Source organism: Nycticebus coucang, chromosome 10 (assembly GCF_027406575.1).
Source record: "Nycticebus coucang isolate mNycCou1 chromosome 10, mNycCou1.pri, whole genome shotgun sequence".
NCBI classification, from domain to species: Eukaryota; Metazoa; Chordata; class Mammalia; order Primates; family Lorisidae; genus Nycticebus; species Nycticebus coucang.
This window is the reverse complement of record NC_069789.1, coordinates 133,785,755-133,801,613: the sequence shown is the minus strand read 5'-3', so window position 1 is coordinate 133,801,613 and position 15,859 is coordinate 133,785,755. Positions and strand designations below refer to the sequence as shown.

The 15,859-nt window shown below is 40.6% G+C and overlaps 1 pseudogene; it reads right to left on the bottom strand.

Annotated features, from left to right (window-relative positions):
* Positions 1-2,920: 2,920 nt before the first annotated feature.
* On the bottom strand, positions 2,921-14,686 carry LOC128596631 (hyaluronan mediated motility receptor-like; annotated as a pseudogene).
* Positions 14,687-15,859: the final 1,173 nt, after the last annotated feature.

Here is a 15,859-nt window from a genome sequence, read left to right as displayed (position 1 = left end):
AACAGTGGTCAATCTGCTCAGTGGATACCAGGATTTTTTTCCTTTTACCTCTCTGTAACTTTGTACTCCTTGACTCCTCTCTCCTCGTTTCTCCTTTTACACTGCACAGCCTTTGTCAATCCCTACACTATTTCTCCTAGAGATGAACATTTCTATATTCCTCATATGAGTATGATCACATGGTATTTGTCTTCCTGTGCCTGGTTTGCTTCACTTTATGTTCTCCTGGATCATTCATGTTGCTACAGATGACAGGATTTCACCCTTTTGTGGGACTGGATTAGTACTGTATTGTGTGTACATATGTGCCACATTTTCTTTATTCATTCATCTGTTAATGGACACTTTGGTTGATTCCCTGTCTTTGCTACTGTTAATAGTGTTGCCATAAACAGGAAAGTGCATTTATCTCTTTGACATGCTGATTCCACTTCTTTTGAATGGATTTTCAGTATTTGGATTTCCAGATTATATGATATTTATATTTTCAGTTTTTTGAGGGACATCCATATCATTTTCCAAATGGCTGTACAATTTTGAATTCAGTCTCACCAGTATTATCTAAGAATTTGTCTTTCTTCACATCCACACCTTTATATTTTATTTTATTTCATTTTATTTTGAGACAGTCAATTATTATGTCACCCTGGGTAGAGGGCCAGGGTGTCACAGCTCACAGCAACCTCAAACTCTTGGGCTTAAGTGATTCTCTTGCCTCAGCCTCCCAAGTAGCTGGGACTACAGGTGCCTGCTACAGTGCCTGGCTATTTTTTGTAGTACTTGTCATGGTTGTTTAGGACCAGGTTTGAACCCACCAGCCTCAGTGTACGTGGTCGGTGCCATAACCACTGTGCTACGAGCACCGAACCTCACACCTTTATTTTTTGCCATATTTAATTGTTATTCCAATTTGAATAAGGTAATATTTCATTATGGTTTTGTATTGCATTTTCCTAATGATTAGTGATGTTCAGAATTTTCATAAATGTGGTAGCCATTTTTATTTCTTTTGATAAATGTCTGGTTAGTTCTTTTAGCCATTTTTTAATTGAGATTTTTTTTCTATTGAGTGTTTCATTTCTTGGTATATTCTGTATAATGACCTCTTGTCAGATGTCTAATTTGCAAATGTTTTTTCCCATTGTGTGCGTTGCCCTTTACTCTGTGGATCATTTCATTTGCTGTATAGATGCTCTTTAGTTTAATTCCATTTCTCTATGTGAAGTTTCATTGCCTGTGCTTTTGAGGTCTTTTGAATCTTTGCCCAGACCAGTGTCACGAAGTTCTCTGTTTTCTTCCAGTAGTTTTTTTCATTTCAGGTCTTATGTTTAAGCTTTAATCCATATGGATTTTATTTTTTGTATATGTTGAGAAATAAGGGTCTAGTTTTATTATTTTCCATGAGATGTCAGATTTTCCAAGAACCATTTGTTGAAGAGATTGTCTTTTCCCCAATATGTATTTATGGCACCATTGTAACAAACAACTGGCTGTGAGTGCATGGATTTAATACTATATTCTCCATCCTGCTCCTTTGGGTTATGTGTCTGTTTTTATGCCTTGGTCATGCCATCAACACTACTGTAGGTTTATAGTATATCTTGAACTCTGTTACTGTGATGCCTCCAGTGTTACTCTTTTCCTTTTACATTGCCTTTGCCATTTGTGTTGGTTCCATATGAATTTTATACATAATTTTCTATTTCTTTGATGAATGCCATTAATATTTTGACAGAGATTGCATTGAAACTGTAGATCACTTTGTATGTTATAAACATTTTAACAATGTTACCTTTCTAATTCATGAAAAAGGGATATCTTTTTACTTATTTGTGTCAGTATCTTTTATCAAAATTTTATACTGTTTAAAGTAGAGCTCTTTGACCTCTGATGAAATTTATTTTTGGATATCTGATTTTTTGGTAGATATTATAAATAGGATTTATTTCTCAATTTTTTTCATATAGTTTGATATTAACATATAGAATTGACATTGTTTTTAAATCTAATAAAATGATTTGTTATGATATCTTCTATTTTACACAAAAGGAGGTTAATAACATCATATCCAAGGGTGCTAATCAGATAATTTAGAGAGAGAATTAGACAATAAATACATGTTAAACAAAAGTACTAATTTAACTTCATAAAATGCAAGTTGAATAACTGGGTAAATGACTTACTGTATACTTTTATATTAAAGACTCAGCGGGCAGGTAGATAACAGTTAGATACAAAGTTTCTCAAATATTTAGCATGTTTTACAATTACAGGAGTTGTTCATTAAAAATACAGGTTTATAGGCCAAACCAGAGATTTTAAATTGGTAGAACTGGGAAACTAGGATGGAGCCTAGGAGTCTGTAAATTATTAAACAACTCAGTGACTGATAAGAGTAAGAGGTTCCTATGGATTCAGACTTGTCCATATTTACTTGAACTGGACAAGTGGAAGGATGATGGGTGGGACAGAATGAACAATAGTAGTAGAATCAAACTAGAGGCAGGAACAAGCCAAGATGGTTGGCTTGGACAAAATGGCTAGAGTAGGAAGGATCTCCAGGATCAATTAAGCTAAGAGTATCTGGGGATTAGAGTCATGAAACCAAGATTTCAGCAAAGAGGAATAATACAATAGTGATTTTTGCAGGAATGCTGATTTGATGGTATGCACTGTAAGCTGGAAGGACAGTGAAAAGATTCAGAATGAGGGGATAAAGGTGAGCATTGAGGAGGTATTTACTACAGAAAATAGGGTGCCAGAAGATACTTTGGTAAGAAATGATGAATTTTCTTTCATATACTTAAGGCAGTGAAAGTTAAATACCTCATAAAATACCCTCGCAAACATAACAATGACATCAACGATAGCAGTGACAAGAATGAGATAATTTCCTGCAGATTCTCAGATGTTTCCTTCATCATTCTTGACTCTCCACAGGAGCTTGGCAACAGTTTTATTGCCTTTGTCTAATGGGGTTTTGGGCACAAAATTTCCTTTACTTTTATGCTGAAAAGCCTTTGAACTATCAAAGTGTTTGATACCCAGAACTTCATTCAATTCTTTCTGAAGTTTTGCCTCACTTTATTTCCTTGTAGTAATCTTAGGGCGGGGCTCGACACCTTCCCTTTGAGTTTTTGTCTTTCAATTTCACTACATGCTTTTTTCTTTAAATTCTGATGACCCAATAATTTAGCAAGCAGATCTCTTACTTTATTTAGCTGTTCCTGAGCCTGCACCATGTTCATTCAACAATGCCTGTTTCTCTGCTTCAAATGCATCCTGTTGTAGCTGAAAAGGTTTAGTTTTTATTATTAAGGTCTTCATACAGGAGACACTGCTTACTCATTTCTTCAGTTAATTCTGCCACTGTATTTTCTTCTCCAGATTTTCTTGCTTCTTCATCTTCCAGATGTTTCCTAAAGTCCTCCTCTTCTTGCTTAAGTTGGTTCTGCAAATCAGTTATTTTTTAAGAGAAGAAACTGATTTACTTAATTTCTGCTTCTCCAAGTGCCACCTTGGTCTGCAGGTCTCGCAGCACCAACGGATGTTCTGCATCTGTGCTCTCCATTGCCAGTATCTGATGTTGGAGATGCTCTGCACTTTGCTTGGCCTTGGCCTCTTTTTCCAGTAGTGATGAGTTTTTCAGGTTAAGATTGTCTGTCTCACTATCTGCTAATGCTCGGTAGCTTTCAAACCGTGCAGTAAAATCCCTGAGGTTTTGTACTGTGCTGCTACACTTGTGCTGCAAGAGCAGGGTGACCTGAGTGTTTGTGGCATTACCTTTCTGCAGTTCAGCTTCTTTTCCTTTCAGCTTTTCTTCTAGGAGTTTGAGTTCTTCAACTATAAATTTTGTTTCTTCATCCAATCGCTTGACCAGTCTTTCAGCTTGTTCCTGTAATTTATGAAGCTCATCCAGTGTTGGATTTAATTCTTCCTCAAAGAGATTCCTCTCTTTAATGATTTTCTCTTGAAAAGAACGCAGCTCCTGCTGAAGACTAGAGTATAGTTCCCTCTCTTGTTGCAGAAGTGAATCAGTTTGTAACTCTTCTTGCTGAAGCTTTTCATGTTATTGTTTTTCAAGAATAAACTTATAAGTTTTGCATCTCAGCATTTAGATTTTCCTTCCTGTTTACAAGATCTTCTATTTCTTTTTCAAACAACTGATATTTAGCACTCAGGTCCTCTACTTGTTTAGACAGTATATATTTTTCCTCGAGAGATTGCCAAAGGCTTAAACTTCATGATTTTTCTCTTCAAAATTTTCTTCTAATTGACCAGATGTGGTGGCTCATGCCTGTAATCCTACTGCTCTGAGAGGCCAAGATGGGTGCATCCCCTGTTCTCAGAAGTTGAAGACAAGCCTGAGCAAGAGTGACATCCTTTCAAAAAAAAGAAAAACTAACTAAGTGTTGTGGTAGGCACCTGTAGTCATAGCTGCTCTGGAGGCTTAGACAGGAGGATCACATGAGCCCAAGACTTTGAGGTTAATTGCCCTGGCCAGCAGGGAATTCAACGGGGACCTGGGAAACAAAGGGGTCAGTCGAATGAGGGGACAAGAAACACGAAAGAATGAGAGCAAGTCAAGAGTCTGATCAAGCTCCGAAGAGTTTATTTTTCAGCTGGACTTATAAGCACACAAACGAGGAAGTAACTAAGGGCTATTCCTAACAGGGTGGGGAGGGGCCTAGTTTCTGGAAAATTACTAGGAGAAGGACCCTAAGGTGGGGGGTGCATTTTTGAGGAGATACGCAAGGGGAAAGTACCGTTGCTGTTTACGGTTGAATTCCTGAGAATAGTTTGCTCGTAAAATCAAGATAGCAAGGGGCATTTTTGTGATATGTTTTGGCTCCCGGCATCTCCTCCCTTTTAGTTTTTTAAATTGTTGGGGTCTGTCAGTTGTCAGCGTAGAAGAGAGGGCATTAACCTTTTGGGGGGAAGTATTGACCTGATTCCTCCTGCGGGCATAATGACCGCATGATAAGTTTGAGCGTCTTTTGGGGAGGAGAGGAGAAATTTTTACGACGCTAACCTCTATGCAAATCAGGTTTGCTTCCAAGGGACTCAGAGAGGCTGTTTATGCCTTCCCTCTGCAGTGTCTTTATTGCACCCCGTAAAAAGGTACCCAGGTTGTACTCACATATGATGGTGAGTCAACGTGCATAGCTCTGAGTGCTTACGCGGTTCCCGGAGGAATATCTTCGTTGGCAAGGCCCCGGTCTGCAAGGTCGAGTCTATGATAATGGACTTGAATGGGTTTTGATGCCAGGGAGTCAATCTGTGATTTGATAAAATTCATGATTTTGTTAAGAATAATGGGTCCAAGGGTGATTATTAATAGCAAGAATAAGGGGACCTGCAAGGGGCATGAGTAAGGAGTACATGGAGGATTTCCATCACTCGTTTGCTTCAGAAGAAAATTTTTGTTTTTGTAAATCTACAAGTGAAGGGCTTGGTGACCGCTGGAACAGGTTGGCCCAGTGCCGGGAGGCAGAAGATCAGGAGATAAGGCAGCATCATGGATGGAAATTCGTGGTTCTGGAAGGGAAAGGAGAAAGATAATCTCAGGGAGGTTTTTCTCCCTGGATTTTAGAATTGTTATCAATTTGTTTTATTAATCTTTCAGGCAGCCATCTGGCTGCATTTTCTTTCATATTTGGACTGCACATAATAATTAGTCTTAGTTGGGCCAGGATGTCTCTGCCCCAGAGATTGACTGGGAGGCCAGGCACAACATAAGGTTGGACAGTACCAGTGTTGCCTTCCTTGTCTGTCCATTTGAGGATTTCAGCACTCTGTTGGGGGTTGGAGGTTTGGCCAATACCCCGGAGATGGGATAGGGAAGTAGTGAGGGGCCAGGAAGGGGGCCAGTATTTACTGGCGATTACTGTGGCGTCTGCCCCAGTGTCAAGTAATCCTTCAAAAGTTTTGCCGTTTAATTGTAGCTTAAGGAGGGGTTTTTCTTGTGTGATTTGTCTGACCCAATAAGCATCAGAGGAACCGAGGTTATGAGTACCCCGGGTTTTTAGAGAATAAGGATGGTTGGAGGGTAAGAGGGGAAGTAATATTAGCTGACCTATTCTTTGGCCTGGGTGAATGGTTATAGGGCCGAGGGAGGCGGAAGCAAGTATTTTAATTTCTCCGGCGTAATCATTATCAATGATGCGGGGGGAATAGTGAGGCCTTGCAGGGTGGTACTGGCATGGCCAAGAAGAAGTCCAAAAGTGTTGGGGGGCAAGGGGCCATAAACCCCAGTAGGGAGGATTTGGATGCCCATTTCAGGTGTTAGTATTGCGCTGGTGGAGGAACAGAGGTCCAGTCCTGCTCTGCCGGCAGTTGCTCGGGAGAGGGAGAGGAGGCTTGGACTTGAGGGGGCGGGTTTTGGGGGACAAACCTGATAGCCCCAGATTTAGAGTTTTTATTTTGGAAGGTTTGTTAAATATCAAAGGCCTAAAACATTTGTTTAAAGAAAATTACCAGCCAAAAGATTTTAAAGGAAATACATAGTCAACTGGATCACATGTAAATTCTTTCACAAAGTCTCTTTTATGAACTTCATTTAACCTGCACAGACCATCTACAAACATTCTAAACTTTCTTTAACTTTTGCCCTGCCTTTCACTTTCTTACACAACCATTCTGTTTCAGGACAAAATTTATCATACAAGATTCTTTCTTTACACAATGCCATTCTCCCGTCTAATTTCTCTTACTCTTAAAAACTCACTTTCCACAAAACAGGATCCCAGTTTACCATGAAGTCACCCATTCACTTAGCCAAACTGATAACTAGAAGGTTTAAAAGGTAAGAATCTTACCCTAAGACAAAGATTCAGTTTCCCCAACAATTTAAACAATCAAATTATTTCATTTTACAAATGAGAGGCATTTATGAGATGTAACATTGATACAGGATTTTCCCACTCAGGGCTGGACAGGGAACCCCATTTTTCAGGCTCAGGCATAGGAACAGAAACAGAAGGGCAGGCTGAGGGCGGTCTGGAATGTTCTTTAAGCGCCTTCTCCCCTTCTTTAACAACTTCTTGGACATCAGGCCATTGGTTGTAAGTTTTTAAAATATCATAGATCAAGTTCCAGTAGGAAAATGCCTGAACGGGGATTTTTTCGGGGCCGAATGTTCTATAATAATCTTTTAGACAATCACCAACTCTAGTCTATCTCAGAACATTAATAGTGCCTTCTTGGGGGAACCAAGGACAGATATCACCAATAAAAACAAAAAATTTATAGAGATCCTTTTTCTTTACCCGAATTCCTCGTGTCTTGAGGGACTCCTTGAGTCCCTGAATAAACAAGTCATGTTTACTTAACGTTTGTCCCATAAACTCGTTGCTTTCTCTTACCTTGACGGATCAGACTCGCAGGTGGGCAATTCTGCGGCGATCTCAGTGCGGATCCTCACTCACGTCCTTCTTGTGGTGCGGCGATCACAGTGCGGATTTTCACTCACAACCTTGGTGTTGCGGCAATCCAATGATAAGGGTACCCTTACTGGCAGCAACGTTCGATGACACCCCCGTACCCTTGCCCCACGTCGGGCGCCAATTACCCCTGCCCGCGGGGAATTCAACGGGGACCTGGGAAACAAAGGGGTCAGTCAAATGAGGGGACAAGAGACACGAAAGAATGAGAGCAAGTCAAGAGTCTGATCAAGCTCCGAAGAGTTTATTTTTCAGCTGGACTTATAAGCACACAAACGAGGAAGTAACTAAGGGCTATTCCTAACAGGGTGGGGAGGGGGCTAGTTTCTGGAAAATTACTAGGAGAAGGACCCTAAGGTGGGGGGTGCATTTTTGAGGAGATACGCAAGGGGAAAGTACCGTTGCTGTTTACGGTTGAATTCCTGAGAATAGTTTGCTCGTAAAATCAAGATAGCAAGGGGCATTTTTGTGATATGTTTTGGCTCCCGGCAGTTAATGTGCACTGTGACACCACGGCACTGTACCCAGGGAGACAGTGAGGCTCTGTACCCCTCTCCAATGTTTTTTCTTCTAACTGGGCGATATCTAGTTCTACTTGGTCTGATGCACACCTGATTATTCAATGTATTACAAGAGATTTTCTGTTTTAGACTTTTCATCAGTCTTCGATTTCTATATTGAAACAAGTTTCTTCTCAAGTTGGGCTATTTCCCCAAGACTCTTGGAGATTCTTCTGGGTGACCTGCAGCTTCATCTCCTGCCTTCTTGCTTAAACATCATACTCCTCATCTTTGTTTCTCTTTTATTTCTAAGTTTCATCAACTCCAGGCTTGGAATTTTTTAATTCTTCTGGTCACCATTTTCAGAAAACTTAGATCTTGGTGGTTCATTGGTTCATTAGTCCTTGTCAGTTCAAAGAGCTGCTTCCCTGTGAAGCATTACTTGCAGAGAGTGATGTTTTCTCCCTGACTACGGCATTTAGGTTTCTTCTCCAGCCCAGTTTCCACCTCCCAGACCCCCCTATTCTTGAGCACCAGGTTCGTACATAAGAACACAAATCTCTTTTTCCAATGTCTTCACAGCGTTATCATTCTTTTGAGATTCCTTCTTTAATTCCAAATTCTAACTTTTCAAGCTGAAGCAGGCAAGGTGGCATCTTTGTCAGCATTAGAATTTTGTGGAGAGTCTTGTTGTTTTTTAAATCTTTGTGATTTAGGAAAGGATACTGGTGCTTTCAATGCTTCTGACATTTTAACATCTTAACACATGGAGATGGTGCACAACCATTCATGAAAATCATGAATGATGTGATGAACTACATTAGAATCCAATAGATTAACTTGTTCACATTTTGGTCTTGCTCTTCTAAAACCACAGCCAGTGGCATGCCAGTTACTGTGCTGAAATTCCTTGAATACAACTCTGCCAGGAAGCCCAGTGGCACCAGTATCAAGAACCTGGCTGTTAGGAATAGTAACTTCCTCCTCCTCTAGTCCATAGCTTCTGGGGACAGAGTGGATGGGGAGCTCTTTTGGCCACCCCACCATGCCTGATATCTTTTCCTCTACCACCTGCAGCAACCACATCACCGTGGGCCTCAGCTCTGCCACTGATTTTTATATGTTGATTTTGTATATTCCAACTTTACTGTATTTTTAAAATTCTGATAGTTTTTTTATTGTTTTTGGAATCTGTAGGGTTTTCTATATATAAGATTGTGTCCTCTGTAAATGGGACTATTTGTTTTTCTTATTTCCAATTTAGATGGTTTTTATTTCTTTCTCTTGCCTAATTGTTGTGGGTAGGCTTTCCAGTGTTGTGTTGAATAAAATGTTTAAAGGAGGGCATACTTATGTACAATCTTGGGATATGTCTAGCTTATTTTACTTTAATAAGGTATTAGTTGTGGGTTTTTCATATATGACCTTTATTCTGTTTAGGTAAATGTTTTATATACTAAATTAGTTTTTTGTTAATTTCCCCTTCAGTAGAATTCAACAGTGAAGCCATCATCAGATCTTGAAATTTTCTTTGATGGGAGATTTTTTTTTATTAATAATTAAACCCATTAGTATTATTTTCTTTTCTATTTCATCATGATTCAATATTGGTAGTTTTTATCTAGAAATTTTTCATTTTTTCTAGATTTCCCAATTTGTTGGAATATAGTTCATAATATTGTCTTAAGATTTTTGTCTTTTTATGGTATTAGTTGCGTTGTTTCTTTTTCCACCTCTGATATTGTTTATTTGACTCCCCTCTGTCTCTTAAAATTAATCTAGGTAAAGATTTGTGAATTTTTTTTATTAAATCATAGCCGTGTACATTGATATATTCATGGGGCGTCATTCAAGATTTGTGAATTTTGTATATTTTTTTCAAAAAGCAAAGTTGTCCTTTTAATGTTAATCTTCGTATTTGTTTTAGTCCCTATTTACATAATTTTTTTGTGATCCTTGTTGCATTTTTTCTCCAGTTAATTTTGAATTTAGTGTTTCTTTTGTATAATTCCTTTCAGTACAATGTTACGTTGTTTAAGATCTTATTTTGATATAGAAATTTATTGTTAACAAAGGTATCTCATAGACTTGCCTTTGTTGTATCCCTTAGGGTTTTGTATGTGTTTCTGCCTTGATTTTTTCTCAAGAACCTTATTATTTTTTTAATTCCTTTGTTAACCCTTTGGGTGTCAAGAGTATGTTGTTAGTTTCCATTTTTGTATAGTTTCCAAAGTTTTTTCTGTTACTGAATTTTTGTTTTATTCCATTATGTTGACAAAAGTTACTTAGTTGAGGGACAAGGGCCAGGGAATTGCCAAGTCACTAAGTCAGGACCGAAGAGGCTGTCATATCCTTGTGTGTGGAAAGGGGTGCACAGGCAGCTCCAGTGGTGGTGCTCAGGGGCAGCTGTAGAGGTGGTGCTCAGGGGCAGCTGTAGAGGTGGTGCTCAGGGGCAGCTCTAGTAGTGGCGCTTAGGCCCAGCTCTAGTGGTGGTGCTCAGGGGCAGCTCCAGTGGTGGTGCTTGGGGGAAGCTGCAGTAGTGGTGCTCAGAGTGCAGCTCCAGTGGTGGTGCTCAGGGGCAGCTCTAGTGGTGGTGCTCAGACCCAGCTCCAGTGGTGGTGCTCAGGGGCAGCTCCAGTGGTGGTGCTCAGGCCCAGCTCCAGTGGTGGTGCTCGGGGGAAGCTGCAGTAGTGGCGCTCAGGGTGCAGCTCCAGTGGTGGTGCTCAGGGGTAGCTGCAGTGGTGGTGCTCAGGCCCAGCTCCAGTGGTGGTGCTCAGGGGCAGCTGCAGTGATGGTGCTCAGACCCAGCTCCAGTGATGGTGCTCAGACCCAGCTCCAGTGATGGTGCTCGGGGGCAGCTCCAGTGTTGGTGCTCAGGGGCAGCTGCACTGGAGATGCTGCTGCTTCTTTGTCCACCCCATGTTGGAATTCTTTGGCCAGCACACACACCCTATGAATCACATGACCTGTGATCAGCTGCTTCAGCACTCCCAACCACAGAGCTGTCAGTAAAAGGCCTTTTGTTCTCATCATTTCTTTTCCCTAGGAGGGGTGGAGTAGAAAGGATGTTCTGCATTCAGTATAATATTTGGTGGTGAATGATCAGGGTGTTGAATCCCTTCTGCCTTTTGGGAAATGGCCAAGCATGGGTTGTGAAGAAACTTCCCTTCACTTGGAGCCCATGGGCAGCCAATATCTGAGCTTTCTGGCTCTTTCTCTTTCATGTCATTCTAAGGTTTTTTGGACCATATCCATTTTTACTATTAGCTGAAGAAAGATTGCTTTTAGGTTTTGGAGGGCAATTCTTCTGTGAAGGAACAGTTCCTTGGCCTCTGCTCCTAAAGCAGCTTCCCCTTGGAGATAGCAGTGGGTTGTGTGGGTGAATTGTGTTCAGCAGAATGATAGCCCTCATGCCAGTCTCCCAGGGCAGAAAGTTAACCTTCTTCATGGTTTTTCCACTAGGCTGGTGCCTTGGTGTAATTATGGCAGTGAATCTGTGCACCTCCCACTGCATCATAGAGTCCCTGTGAGAAGAGGCAAAGCCTTCTCCTCCTCCTTGATGGTCAGTTCTTCCTCCCACTTTGCTGTGTCATCCTAAAGTCAAAATGTACTCTTGACACTTTGATTTCTACACTTATAAGAGTCTCCCTCTTGGGATGGCAGCTCTTGTATGAGTGAATTATGCTCTTTGCAAAGCACAGTTGACCTTGGTTAGAGCTTCTGTTGCAGCAGATGTTAAATAACGAGAAGAGGAAGGGTCAGCTGATCCTTTAAGAATGTCAAAAAGGTGTTTTAAGTCTTCTGTAGTAAGTTTTAATGAGGGACAGAACCAATTAGTATCTCCTAGTAACTGTTGAAAATCATTAAGGGTAGTTAACTTATCGATACGAATTTGGAGTTTTTGAGGGCATATCTGACAATTCTCAATGAGGTGACCCAAGTTGGAAAAGGGGGGAACACTTTGCTATACATAACCCAAAAGGCAGTCAGAGAGTCCTGTAATTGTGTGAGAATAATGGTCAGTATAAAAGAATCAGGTTGCGCGAGCAAAATGTCATCCATATAATGAATAATATATGCAGTAGGAAATTCTTTATGAATTGGTGAAATTGCAGCAGCAACAAACTTTTGACATAGGTAGGGTATTTGCTATTCCTTGAGGAAGTACTCTCCATAGATATTGAGCAGAAGGTTCTTTAAAGTTAACAGCAAAACGTTTGCAGTCTGCATGATGGTGAGGAATAGTAAAAAAACAATCTTTTATAAACATTCTGGTACATATATCTTTGTTATGATATGATTTTTGGTCTTCTGGGTATATGCCTAGTAGAGGAATTATAGGATTGAATGGCAGATCTATTTTTAGATCTCTAAGTGTTCTCCATACATCTTTCCAAAAGGAATGTATTAATTTGCATTCCCACCAGCAGTGTAGAAGTGTTCCCTTTTCTCCACATCCACGCCAACATCTCTGGTCTTGGGATTTTGTGATATAGGCTAATCTTACTGGAGTTAGATGATATCTCAAAGTGGTTTTGATTTGCATTTCTCTGATGATTAAAGATGATGGGCATTTTTTCATATGTCTGTAGGCCGTGCGCCTGTTTTCTTCAGAGAAGTTTCTCTTCAAATCCCTTGCCCAGCCTGTGATGGGATCACTTGTTCTTTTCTTGCTTGTACGTTTGAGTTCTCTGTGGATTCTGGTTATTAAACCTTTGTCAGAGACAAAACCTGTCCTATTCATAATTGCTAAATCATGGAAAAATCCCAAGTGCCCATCGATCCACAATTGGATTAATAAATTGTGGTATATGTACACCATGGAATATTATGCAATCTTAAAGAAAGATGGAGACTTTACCTCTTTCAGGTTTACATGGATGAAGCTGGAACATATTCTTCTTAGTAAAGTATCTCAAGAATGGAAGAAAAAGTATCCAATGTACTCATCCCTACTATGAAACTAATTTATGGCTTTCACATGAAAGCTATAACCTAGTTACAACCTAAGAATAGGGGGAAGGAGGAAAGAGAGAGAAGGGTGGGGAGAGGTAGGCAGAGGGAGGGGGGTTGGTGGGATTACACCTGCGGTGCATCTTACAAGGGTATATGTGAAACTTAGTAAATGTGGAATGTAAATGTCTTAGCACAATAACTAAGAAAATGCCAGGAAGGCTATGTTAACCAGTATGATGAAAATGTGTCAAACCATCTATGAAACTAGTGTATGGTGCCCCATGATCATATTAATGTATACAGCTATGATTTAATAAAAAAAAATAAACCATCCTTGCATCCCTGGGATGAAACCAACTTGATTGGGTGGCACCTGTGGCTCAGAGGAGTAGGGCGCTGGCCCCATATGCCAGAGGTGGTGGGTTCAAACCCAGCCCTGGCCCAAAAACTGCAAAAAAAAAAAAAAAAAAACAATCTTTTAAATCTACAATAAAGAAAATTCCAAGGGATAGCTATAGGAGATGTCTTACCAGGTTGAAGGGGTCCCATAAGTTCCATAGTTTTACAAGAGCTGCCATTTTCCTGATTTTTTTTCTTTATGACGAAAATGGGAGTATTCTAAGAACTGGTGGAAGATTCTACATGTCCTAAAGTTAATTGTTCAGCTACTAAATCTGTTGTGGCTTGTAACTTCTCCTGAGTTAGAGGACCCTGGTTCACCCAGACTGGATCACTAGATAACCAAGTAATAGGAGCCGCAGTCCTGGAGGTGGCAGGAGTTACCATGGTCCCAAAGAAAAAGAATAACCTAGACCGATACAAAAGTAATGAGCCATAGGTTCTATGGGCATAGCAATTCTGTGTTGATCCTTACCTAGGCCTGTGATAGGGAAAAATCCTTGATTCAGCATTTGGGTAGTAACAGTTGTATTAGGAGTGAATAAAAGAGCTCCCATGCTAGAAAGCACATCTCTGCCCCATAAACTGGAAGGCCTGGAAGGACATAGGGTTGAATGTTCCAGAATGGCTGTCATTGTCTTGCCTTCTTAGAAAGGCAGAGCCCTGGAGCTGGGAGCTGATTTGGCCAATGCCTCAAAGATCAGACATGGCTTCCAGAGTCAGCAATGGTTTGGGCTGATGTTGAACAATAACAGATACGTCAGTTCTGGTGTCTAAAAGGCCTGTGAATTTCTTTCCTTGAATAGATAACGGCAGTTTAGGTTGATCTCAACCAAATTTGTTGAAGCCAATAAGCATGATCTGAAGAACTAAAATCTGCAGCCCTGTTAGGGTGAGAGGATAAAACAGAGCCAGTGAGAAAAAAGGGGAGATGCAGAAGCTAAGCAATTTTTATACCAGGAGAAATGGTAACAATGTTCTGAATGGTAGGAGTCATTACTTTAATCTTTCCCACATAGTCAGAGTCAATCACTCCTGGCAAGACAAAGAAACCTTTCATAGTCATACTACTGCATCTCAAAAGGAGGTATTGTTTGGAAGAGGTCCAGATGTGCTAGTAGGAATAGCTTGTGAACCCATTTCAGGTGTTAATTTGTATCTGGCAGAAGGACTGAGATTCAGTCCTGCACTGTCCTTGGTGGTTCTGGACACTTGAGAGATTAAAGAGGAGCTGCTTAGTTTGCAGGGGTGGCAGAATTTGTTGGGGGTCGACAGACATTGCCTGTATCATTTACCGGGGCTGGGGTTGGTCCCATGGTCTGTTTCCTGAAATGGAATGTCCATTAGCATCAGATTTAGAGCTGCACTCACTAGCCCAATGTTTGCCATGATGACAGCAGCGGCACAATCCTGGAAGGACTCGAGAATAAGTCTGGTAATAATTGACTGAAGAGTGACTGGTAGTGCTTGGAGGAGCTGCTACTGGACAATCCTTAACAAAGCGAGTGGACTGGCCACAGCAGAAGCAGCTTCCCTTCTTGTTTTAACCAGTAGCCAATTTGAAAGGATGGTGTCTAGAGGGATAAGCTTCAAAGCCTGCATCTTCTAAAGCTTCAGCCATAGTCAGACCTTGGATGTAAGAAGGTCTTACGTCTGCACAAATTCTAACATAATCAGAAAGGTCCCCTTTCTTCCTAAATGGATGGAGAGCAAATTGACAAGCTGAATTTGCATTCTCATATGCTAGTTATTTAACAAGAATCATTCCCGTTTCATCATGGGTAACAAGGCAACCAACTGCCTATAAAAGGCAAGAGACAAAAATCTTGATAAGGTTCATCAGGCCCCTGTCTAATCTTACTTATCTTCAGTTTTAGTGTTGGAGGTAGGCAGCTTCCTCCAAGCTTGTAATGCCAATTGATTAATTTGTTAGTAGGCTTCAGCAGGATAATTTAATTGAACTTCCATAGAGGCTTGAGATCCTTCTCTCAGAATATCTACAATAAAAGGGATATTTTGTTGCCAATTACGTTCTGCTTGTTCTGCAGCAAGGTTAGCTCAGTCTAATTTTTATACTAAGTAATCACCACCAGAAAGACATGCTTTTGCAAGAGACTTCCAATCATTAGGAGGGAGAGGATCATTAGACAAAGTATCCACTAAGGCAAGAGTGAATGGAGCAGTTGGATCATACTGTATATAAGCTTGTTTCAGCTTTCTGAGGGTTTTAAAAGAAAGAGAAGGATGCTGGTGAGCCCAATTGCTTTGTTGATTAACAGTTTCAATAACTGGAAAACAAGCCATCTAAGGAGTCTCCTTGCACATGAGCTTATTCCAAGGTCAGTTACAAAGGTGACTTGGAATGTCTAGATATAAAAGGAGGTGGTGGTGACAGAAATTTAGAAAGGGGAGGTCAGATGGTGGACAAAGCAGCACAGGTTTAGATGGATGGAAGATACGAAGTCCAGCCATAGCCAATAGCGCAGAGGGATCAGGGTCTTAACAGAAGAGGAACACTCCTTGTCATACTTTCATTCCTCATTTTATAAGGCTTGTTGAGAT